This window comes from Loxodonta africana, chromosome 27, assembly GCF_030014295.1.
Source record: "Loxodonta africana isolate mLoxAfr1 chromosome 27, mLoxAfr1.hap2, whole genome shotgun sequence".
In the NCBI taxonomy this organism is placed as follows: domain Eukaryota; kingdom Metazoa; phylum Chordata; class Mammalia; order Proboscidea; family Elephantidae; genus Loxodonta; species Loxodonta africana.
In genome coordinates, this window is record NC_087368.1 from 14572091 (window position 1) to 14583006 (window position 10916).

The 10916-nt window shown below is 45.9% G+C and overlaps 1 long non-coding RNA gene across 2 annotated transcripts in view; it reads left to right on the plus strand.

Annotated features, from left to right (window-relative positions):
* The first annotated feature begins 5062 nt into the window (after nt 1-5062).
* LOC135228755 (uncharacterized) overlaps nt 5063-10916 on the plus strand; it is a 64565-nt gene continuing 58711 nt past the window's right edge. For both annotated transcript variants that reach the window (XR_010319566.1, XR_010319567.1), the window contains exon 1: nt 5063-5254. This is a non-coding gene — a long non-coding RNA (uncharacterized LOC135228755). The remainder of the gene's footprint in view (nt 5255-10916) is intronic.

A 10916-nucleotide genomic window follows, 5' to 3' on the forward strand; every position in this document is an offset into this window, starting at 1 on the left:
ACAGTTATTATTTTCCTCATTTTTAGTTTACTGGGTGTCTTTATCCTGTTCACATGAGCTCTCTTGCCAGTTTGGGGAAAATTCCCTATTTTTTCTCTAGTAATTTATATGGCTTTACCAGTTCTTTTTTTAGCTTCTACCCCAAAATGCTTGTTACTTTTATTTCTTGGTACAAACTTTTCATGGAAGGCAAGGGGAAAAGTATATAGGATTTTCTTGTGCGTTATTGACTTTTTAAAGTACTTGCTTTCAATTATCTCCTGGGTGGGGCCTACATTTATCATATTTTCCTTTTTAAAAATCTAGAGTGCCTGAAACACGTTTTTTGGTTTTCCTCTGTCTCACGAGGATGAAGAATTTAATTGTTTTTAATTCTTACTGAGTGCTTCACCCACAGCAATGTCTAGAGTCCATTTCTGATCCTGTCTGGAATGAAAGCCTGCTCTATTTTCTGTTATTACGGGTTGTAGAAAACATCCTCAAATTATTAACCCCTCCCCCATCTCTCATCCTGATTGAGCAGTTGGTCATTTACGTTTAGATGATGAAAGCATTCTTTTATTAGTATCTGGACTAATATTTTAGCTTTGCCAATTCTTTTAACACTTTCTGTCTTATCATACCACTCAGGAAATCCATACTATACATATTTCTGGATATAGAAGTTTTAACATGAATTGTTTTAAAAATAGAAAAGCTTTTATATAAAAAGTTATAACACACACTGCTGCTGTGGAGTTTATTCAACAAATATTTTTTGAGTGTCTACTCTATACCAGAAAAACCCTGGTGGCATAGTGGTTAAGAGCTATGGCAGCTAAGCAAAAGGTCAGCAGTTGGAATCCACCAGGCGCTCCTTGGAAACTGTATGGGGCAGTTCTACTCTGTCCTATAGGGTCAATATGAGTTGAAATTGACTGCACTGCAGTGGATTTGTTTTTCTTACTATATACCAGTTCTGGGCATGGAGGATAAGCAGGGAACAAAATCAAGGTCCATACGCTTACATTCTAGAGACAAAAAAAAATAATTCATGAAATGTTGATAAGAGCTCAGAAGAAAAATCAAGTGGGATAACCATTTACAGCAGCCCTTTTCTATCAGTTCCACGGGAGAATTAAACACTAATGTCCTAAAGCAGCTGTTATGTACAATGAATTAACTTCTATGCAACTAGAAGGATGTTAGCTATGTACCATCCTTGGGAGGTATGCAAAAGTCACTGACATTGTTTTCTCTAGGGAAATTCTCTCACAGAACCCTGGTTAAGAAAGGCTTGGTTAGAGAGCACCAGTTGCTGGAGGAAATGCTTCTTTGGATCATTTGACCAGGGAAGGCCTCTCTGACAAGGACTCCTTTAAGCAAAGACTTGTTCAGTGAGGGAGAGAGGGCCCTGTGCGTACATGGGGGCAGAAGATTCCACCCAGAGAGAGTAGTGTGTTCCTGCAACAAGTGTGGGCTTGGAGTATTGGAGGAAAAGTTAAGAAGATAGTTGTAGCTGGAGCTAAGTTATCAAGGGGCAGAGAGGTGGGGCCGAGTTATATATGTGAGGCAAGTAGACTGAGAAACAGATAATGAATGAGGGCCTAGATGTGCTTTATACAAATTCATATTCCCAAGTAAGCATCTCTTTGTTTCCTGTTGCCTCTGTTTATAATGATGACACCCATAAAGGGGAAAACAATTTTTTTTCTAGTTTAAAATTCACAGTATTCATGCTAGTTAAATACCAATGAAATCTGCCCTTGTTTTACCCAATAGATAGAGCTACAAGTTTACAAGGCGAAAAACATTCCTTCCCATTTGGATGCTGTGAAATATATTTTTAGAAGCATCAGAGCAGGACGGAAGCTAGTTTGAAGGCTCACACATTGGGCTTCCATATTTTTGGTGTCAAAAATAAAGTCACTTTAGAAAAAGACGGCTGTTGTTAGGAGAGCATTCTGAGGGGAACTCACTAATTGAGTTAAAAACTGAGTCAAGCTCCACTACATTACACATCATTCCATGGAAAAACTCTGTGCAACAACAGTATCCCGATGCCTAATTAAAAATAAAAATAATAATGACAGAACTTCCTACAATCCCAGTAAAGAGAACTGAGAATCCATTGGAGTTTTTTTTTTTTTTTTTTTTAATGGAATGGCCCTCCTATATTTAGCCAGCATGGCAAACTAAACTAATATCATAGCCCTTTTATTTGAGGGCTTGCGTATGTGTAGATGCTCTCTATCAGGAGATCCAGTTTGGACTCGCATTTGACCAATAATGACTTCAGGACTGTTACATGAGAGAAGTAACAGGAGACTCTGGGGTGAGTCCTGGGGATCTGCATTTTAACAAGTACCCCTGGTGACTCCTTACACACTTTGGGAAAAGCCTCAGAGAATAACTGTTAATGATATTCAACCAGGAATTTGCTTTTGGTAAGAGAGGCATAGAATAAGTGAAGATAGCACTAGAGAGCTGGTCAGCTTGGCATGGTTGACAAAGATAATAGGTTCTTTTTGAAACATTTAGCTAATCAACTGGAATGAAACTGAGTTGTGGACCTGGCTTTTCAATTTGTACCACTGAAATGTCCTTGGTGTATTTATTTCCTATGAATTGTTTTTGGCCTTTCTTATGTATTCTCACATATTGTGTGGAAAATGCCCTCTGTTTTCACAGTCTTCGTGTCATTAGTGATCTGTGTTGCAGACGTGACTTTTCCTTGTGAGAGAATGACTCCATTGATCTAGCAACTTACGCAGGTGTTCTCACACATGCTGGATAGCAAATCACCTGTGGGACTTTTTAAACCTATAGCTACCCAGGTTCTAGGCCTCACACCAAGCAGAACCTCTGGGCACAGGGGCCCCAAATCTACACCCTTAAAACCTTTACTGCACAGCCACACTTCAGAACCACTGGTTTAATGATAAACCCGAAATCAAACCCATTGCCGTGGAGTCGATTCTGACTCATAGCGACCCTATATGACAGAGAAGACCTGCCCCATAGGGCTTCCAAGGTTGTAATCTTCACAGAAGCAGGTCGCCACATCTTTCTCCCATGATAAGCCTGGTGTGTTTAAACCACTGAGTTTTGGTTAACAGTCAAGCACTTTACCACTGAGCCACCAGGACTCCTCCAGTTGGTTTAATGCTGAAACCAAGTCAAACCAAATCCACTGTCATCGGGTTGATTCCGACTGATAGCAACTGTAGAAGACGGCAAAGGAAATTTTCTTTGAGACTTCAAATGTATTTTTCACCATTGGACAGCTGTTTATTCCTGCTGTAACCAGAACTTGATTTAACGTGTTCCCAGAAACTCTGAATTTTATGCTATGCCTGCTCTGATACTGAGCAATGTGATGAACAATGTCCGAGGTTACTGATTGGGCTTCACTTCTAGTCCTGATAAGACACACTGACAAGGATGAAGTTTTCTCTAAATGGCAGTTTAGTCCCCTTGATGAGTAAAGTGAGTAATAACTGCTTGAAGCAATGTGGTAGAATATCACACCACCTGGTCTGAAGGTTTTGGAGAATTTAGCCCTTACACTCTTGGAGCATATCAGGGACAACACTGGGCAATAAGAGCTTGATTATGCTGAACAGCAAAGCTCCTAGATGGCCAGTCTGTACACTAAGTTCAGGTCAAGTTTGAGAGATGGCGGAGGCAATGGGCTTCTTGAAGTCCTGACTCTGGAATTACAGAAGAGTATCTGGAAAATTTTTTAAGACTTCTCGCTATGAGTCGGAATCAACTCGACAGCACTGCTTTTTTTTTAAGGCAGGTTAGTTTACAACCACTCTAGCTTAGGCTGCAAAGATCAGATACCTGCATCTTTTTCCTGTATTCCAAGCTCCCTCCCTGAACTTGCCCTTGGAGTTCTATAACAGAGTGTAAATTCCACAAAGTAGCGGGCACTTTAAGCCAGAGTCTGGCAAAGCTGCCACTCAGAAACTCATGCCCAATATTTTAGAACACAGTCCTGTTACTTCCAAGGATCATACAGTCCCCATCTCTACTTTCCACACTCCAGTCCCAAGTTGGCATAGGTTGTTGTCCCTTAGCCTAAGGGTGGGTGGTGCGGGAATTAAACACAGCACAGAGGTGGAAGGTCAGGGGTTCCGATCCACCAGCTGCTCCTGGGACAAAGCAGTCTGCTTCCCTAAAGATTTACAGCCTTGGAAACCCTATGGGGCAGTTGTACCCTGTCCTGTAGGGTCCTATGAGTCCAAATCGACACCACAGCAGTGGGTTTCCTTGGCGGGTTTTTCCCCTCAGCCGCTGCCCAAACTATGAGCGTCATCAGGACACCCAGTGCTTAGTCAGTCACTGGAATGCTCTGCATCACTGGAGGAAGAGGTCTCAAAACTTGAAAATAACATGGGTCAGGTGTAAAACCTACGCTTTCTGACAGATTTCCTTAAAATCTTGCTCCTCAAGGGTGGTCCTCGGACCAGGAGCAGCATCACCACCACCTGGGAGCTAGTTAGAAAGCTGGAATCTCAGGTCCCTACCCCAAACTTACTGGATCAGAATCTGCATTTTAACAAGACACCCAGGTAATGACTATTCACATTAGGATTTTGGAAACTAACAGATGTAGCCAATGATCAATCCAGGGCTTCTCAGTCCCCCAACAAGCAGTCTTAGTCTTCCCGTGCATGCCTCGCATCCTCCGCGCTGTAGCAACAAGCTCCACAGAGACTTCGGAGCCTTTGCAGCCAAGGGCAATTTGGTGATTGGCTGCTGTGGCCACGTGACCGGCGCTGGGCCTCCCGTGCTAGCGGATTGGCTGTCGCGGACGCTGACGGGCAGGGCAGGGGCGGGCCAGAGCCCGGTCGGAGGGGCGCGGGCGTGGACCAGAGGGGCAAAGGCGCGAGAGCGCTAGTGCGCGTGCGCGAGCGGCGGGGCTTTCCTCCCGCCATGGGAGGGAGCCCCAGCCTTTCTCCTGAGGTGAGCGACGCCTTGGGGTTGCCGGCCCCACCCCTCCGCCGGGTCGGGTGAGCGGGATGGGCGGGGCGGGCGGGGCGGGGCGGGGCTAGTCTGGGGCTAACCCGCCCCGCCCGGGGAGCCCCACTTCTGAGGTGGCCGCAGACCCAGGCTCAGCCACGCCCTCGGTGCCTCGGTTTCCCTTTCGTACCCTCTTACGCGTCTCTACATCCTCCCCACCCCGGAGATGGGGCCGCCCGAGGGGAGTTGCCCGCCTGGCAGCGTCGCCTCCGCCTTTGTTTCCCGCCCAGAGGGATGCTGGCAGGTAAAGGGCGCTGGTGGTGAGGTGCGGGCGTTCCAGGCGCGGACACGGGTTGGGGCCCAGCAGAAGGTGGCATTAATGCAGCGGGAAAATGAAGGAAGAAATGGAGTGTCACGTTAAAGTGGCCCAGGCCTTGGGACGCGAACCTCTGAAGCCAGGGGACCCGCACTGATCCCGGGGCTGTGGGCGACGCCGAATTGCAGGCGCAGCTGCGCAGAAGCGCTCTCTGCCCCGGTGCGGGCGGGGTGGGGGCGGCGTGACCTGGGACCGAGCCCGAGTGCCGCCCGGAGAAGCTTCTCTGCCCGCTGGACCTGCAGGCGAGCCCTGGTCCCAGGTTCCCCGCAGCTGGGCGCTCTGAGTGGGCTGAAGGGCCCAGGTTCCCCGCAGGTGGGCGCTCTGAGCGGGGGTGAAGGTCCCAGGTTCCCCGCAGTTGGGCGCTCTGAGCGGGCTGAAGGGCCCAGGTTCCCCGCAGTCGGGCGCTGTGAGTGGGCTGCAGGGCCCAGGTTCCCCGCAGGTGGGCGCTCTGAGCGGGCTGAAGGCCCCAGGTTCCCCGCAGTTGGGCGCTGTGAGTGGGCTGAGGGGCCCAGGTTCCCCGCAGGTGGGTGCTCTGAGCTGGCTGAAGGACCCAGGTTCCCCGCAGGTGGGCGCTCTGAGTGGGCTGAAGGGCCCAGGTTCCCCGCAGGTGGGCGCTCTGAGCGGGCTGAAGGGCCCGGGTTCCCCGCAGTTGGGCGCTCTGAGCGGGCTGAAGGGCCCGGGTTCCCCGCAGCTGGGCGCTCTGAGCGGGCTGAAGGGCCCGGGTTCCCCGAAGGTGGGTGCTCTGAGCGGGCTGAAGGGCCCGGGTTCCCCGCAGGTGGGTGCTCTGAGCGGGCTGAAGGACCCAGGTTCCCCGCAGGTGGGCGCTCTGAGCGGGCTGAAGGGCCCAGGTTCCCCGCAGGTGGGCGCTCTGAGCGGGCTGAAGGGCCCAGGTTCCCCGCAGGTGGGCGCTCTGAGCGGGCTGAAGGGCCCGGGTTCCCCGCAGTTGGGCGCTCTGAGCGGGCTGAAGGGCCCGGGTTCCCCGCAGCTGGGCGCTCTGAGCGGGCTGAAGGGCCCGGGTTCCCCGCAGTTGGGCGCTTTGAGTGGGCTGAAGGAACCCAGAGATTCGTTATAGGGGTAAAAATGTTCTAAGCAGTTGGGCGGTGGCGGAGCAGGTCTAAATGAGATCCTTAATTGGTGACTGGTAAATTGTGAGGAAGGAAATGCGTGCAGTGAACTGCGGACCAGGTCAGCACACTGAGATTCTTCTTCAAGAAGACAGATTTTGTGTGCGTGTGTGTGGGGTGGGGGGTCGCTGTAAACTGAGGCTTTTCGGGGCCTGTCCAAGCGGGTAATTACTTGTTTTCTGCTTATTAATGGACTGTAGGGAGAGGAACGCAGGGTCTAAATTAAGCCTCTTCAGACCTCCTTAGTTCTTTGAAAAGTGTGTGTTTGAAGAAGACCATTTGGCTGGCAGAAGAGGGATGTGTGGGGAGGGAATCTCTCGTGTAAACCGTTCTTTGCAAAGGAGAAGTGTGTGCAGCAGTTTCAGAGCAGATTAAAACTGCAAGGTATCCCCTACCTCTCTCCTCCATTTCCGCAGACCTGCAATAGGCAGGGCATACTGTACATCCTTACAGTGAAACATAAAAAGTCCCTTCAGTTTTCCAGTGGTTAACTACTTTGTTAATTTTACTGTATTCTGGAGTTTCAATGTAATCTGCTTAGAATTTATTCTGGCATGAGATTGACAAAGATCTTTATTTACCTGATTGCCTGGAGACATCCTGATACCTTTTCAAAGCCCTTTTATTCCTCTTCTTGCTACAGATTTGTTTCTTTAGGAAACAGTATGATTTTCAAACATCTAAGACATACTCCAGAGATGGATTATCCAATGAGCAAGGTACACATGGAGTTACTTGTGCCTACTTACTAGTGTGTAGTCAAAATTTTACCTGTTTTTCACCACATGAAAGTGGTGATGAAACCCTCGTGAAATTGTGCCCTACTGATTGGTAAGTAAACACAATTAAGCTTGTTGCACACCTTGCTTAATGTAATCCTGTGAGTACCTTGCTTACTGCTTAATCCGCCCCTGCATCCTGACAAAATGTCTACACTTGATAGGAAACCAATTAGCTTGACAAGGCAAAAAAAAAAAAAAAAAATTGAAGAGGGAGCACTTAGATTTGTTAGGAAGCAGAGAACTCTGAGGTGCGCAAAAGTAGAAGAAGTTGCTGTGAAGCTCAGGGTCACTGGGAACATAACAACTGTTCCTAGTAAAGTGAAATATAGGTTGTCGGCTAATAGTTTGGAACACAAAGCAAATTCTTGGGGATAACTTAAAATTTTGCCTAAAATTTTTAAGTTGGTATTGGTGATGGTGGGGGAAGGAGTCCTGAAGTTTGAGAGAGGTAGTATAACTTGAAAAAGTATATGCTTTTAGGTCTAATGAGAAAATGTCATTTTTGTCATGCAGGCCGTTCCTGGATTACGAACGAGTTCCTCTCCTAAATCTCTCTTTAAGTTGAATTTGTACGTAAGTCGGAACAGTTAGGTACAGTTTGTATCTAACGTCAGTTAATCAAATGTTTGTCTTAAGATGTAGTGTTCCTTTTCTATACGTAAACATTAAAGAATCATTTCCAACTACACTAAAATATCTTTAACATGATAATATGGTAATAACAGTGGTCTAATGTGCTTCCCTAAGTAATGCCAGTTTATTATTATGAACCATTGTATATACCTCACATTTTTAATTTAAATAGGCTCTATGGGGATTGGTTTGTAACTACAGGTTGCACGTTAGTGGCACATTTGTAACTGGGGACTGCCTGTGAAAACTACACAAAGGGCGTGCAGTTCTTATGTTGAGCCTACGGAAGGGGCTGTGAAAAGGTTGAAAAACACTGATCAGGTTAAGGAAGGAAAACCAGGAAGATTGGCAGGCTTAGTTCATCTTGAGGGACACAGCATATATCCGTCACCTATGGCGCAAGGTTTTATTTTCTGAATCAATGAAAACTCATTACTGTTACTTTCAAAACAACAAAATCATTTCCTTTCTGTTGTTTCTGCCCCTTGGTTTAGGCACTGGGAGGATGGAGAGCAAATGAAAGAGATTAGAGTCTGACCTCCATGCCTAAACAGTAGTGTCCTTTGAGAAGGATCTGTGTCACATTGTGTACATGTAAGAGCCTTCACATTGAGAGGGGTCTGAGCACCTTCCTTAGGATGTGAGACGGAGCTAGATAGCATAGCCACAGGTCAGGGCTGGGAGTGCTATTATCTGATACTGAAGCAGTGGGGGAAAAGGAGAGCCAGGAAATGCTGAATTCAGTGCCGCTCTTGCATTTGGAACATTGAGGAGGCATTTCCAGACAGAAGTGCCTCATTGTTGGCTAGCCTGGCTTTGCTTTACATGGCTTCCAGATGACCTGCCAGTCACAATGGAGGCTCCTGTGGAGGTTACACATCTCAGGTTGTAGCTTATGCTTATAATGTGCTCTAGAAAAGAAAGGCTCCCAAAGACAGAAATCTAGGCTGTCGTTCCTGTCACCCATAAAATAGGCTTCCAGAAAGCAGATTGTGCCCTCCCTACCAGCAGGTGGCACTGCTGTCTCTGGGAATTCCTGGAGGAGATGAAATAATGGAGCTGGCAAACCAGCAGTGTGTAGCCTCTAGTCTAGAAGATCTCAAGAAGCTTTGTGAGATCTCAGTCAAAGAGAAGCTCAAAGAAAATAGTTGTGAAAGCAAAACTGTTTCTATAGGAGTAATGGGTGTTGTGGGGACTGAGGGATCGTTGTGGTTACTTTGCTGGTTGTGTGTCTGTAGTGGGGGAGAAGGCAGAATGTAACCTACCAATTAAGCATCATAATACAGGGTTTGAAAGCACTTTGCATAAATTGGTTAATTGAATGTGAAGTTGAAATCATAATTCAATCAAATTTCCCCATAACTTCATAGTTTCTACTTCTTTGCTTGTAAAGCTAGTCTACACACATGGGTGGGATTCTGGAAATATACATTATTGGATCAGTATCAGTAATGTATATAATCACATACCTTGAAAGTAGGGGTGAGAGTATTAGTAAAAACTGTTGGTTAATTAGTCTCTATACTTCAGAGCTGACACAGAAGGCAGATCAAAGTTATTCTCAAATCAGTTTGTTCTAAAACTTGAAACTTCCTCCTAAGTATGGATTTTCTTAAATTCTGTCCTTTTGAGATTTTATTCACAACCCAAAACTTGGACATTGGTTTCATTGACCTTAGGAGCCAGAGTCATTCATCCATTCTCTCTTTGGAAATAACTAGGTGGCAGTTGTTTGAAATGGATTTTGTAGACATGATGTTTGAGGGAAATGGGTGCTGTTGCCATTGATGGGGAGGTTACAGTGTATAATGAGGCCCTCAGCTTTGACCCTGACCCAGGTAGAGTACACTGCCTTTGGTGCCAGTACCCCAGTCACCTGCTTCCTCTTACAGTTCGTATTCTATGCCCAGCTTATTGGAGGTTTATTTCTGTCTCTCTTCAAATAAACTGATGAGCTTGTTTTTACTAGCAATGACGAATCCTAGAATTCTGCTGGTGCTAGCTCAACATTATTAGTCATTAGGGAGATGCAAATCAAAACCACAATGCCATACCACCTCACCCCCACTAGAATGGCTATAATTAAAAAAAAAAAAAAGCAAAATAACAGGTGTTGGAGAGGATGTGGAGAAATTGGAACCCTTGTTCATTGCTTGTGGGAATGCAAGATGCCACAGTCGCTGTGGAAAACAGTTTGGTGGTTCCTCAAAAAAGTTAATCGTAGAACATATGACCCAGCAGTTCCAGTCCTAAGCATGTGGCCCAAGGAACTGAAAGCAGGGATGCAAACAGCAACCTGTATACCAGTGTTCATTGGAGCAGAATTCACAATAGCCAAAACCTGAAAACAAGGGAAATGTCCATCAAGAGATGAATGGATAAACAAAATGTGGAATATACGTAACAATGGGCTATTATTCAGCCATGAAATCCTGATACATGCTATAAGGTGGATGAACCTGGAAAACGTTATGTTGAGCAAAATAAGTCAGTCACGGAAAGATACTGTTTGATCCTTCTTACATGAAATAGGCAGATCTTTAGAGACCAGAGCTTATTAGTGATTGCCGAGGTGGGAGGGAAGAGTAAATGGGAAGTCAGTGCTTAGGGGCCACTGAGTTCCTGTTAATGGTGGTGGGATAATTTGGAAAAGGATAATGGTAATGGGTGTACAACATTTTCAATGTAATCAATGTCACTGAATTGTACATGTAAAAATTGTTGGAGGAAAAAATCCTGCTAGCACTAAATAGCAATAGTCACAACAGCTTGTTAACATTGCCTCTTTATGTGACCCCAACTCTCTTTGCTTTTTGAACCTCAGTTTTCTCACCTGTTCACTGGGATTGGTGAAGTGGCAAGTGTTGCTTAAGATTCCTTCCAAGTCTGAAATTGTCTGACTAGGTGATTTGTGTAGGTATTTCTGAAGCCTCTGGAAAATTCTCATTTAGAATTCATTTTCCTACTGTGAGGGTAGGGAGTCTTAGTCGTGTAGTGCTGCTATAACAAATACCACAAGTGGATGGCTTTAACAAAGAGAAGTTTATTCTC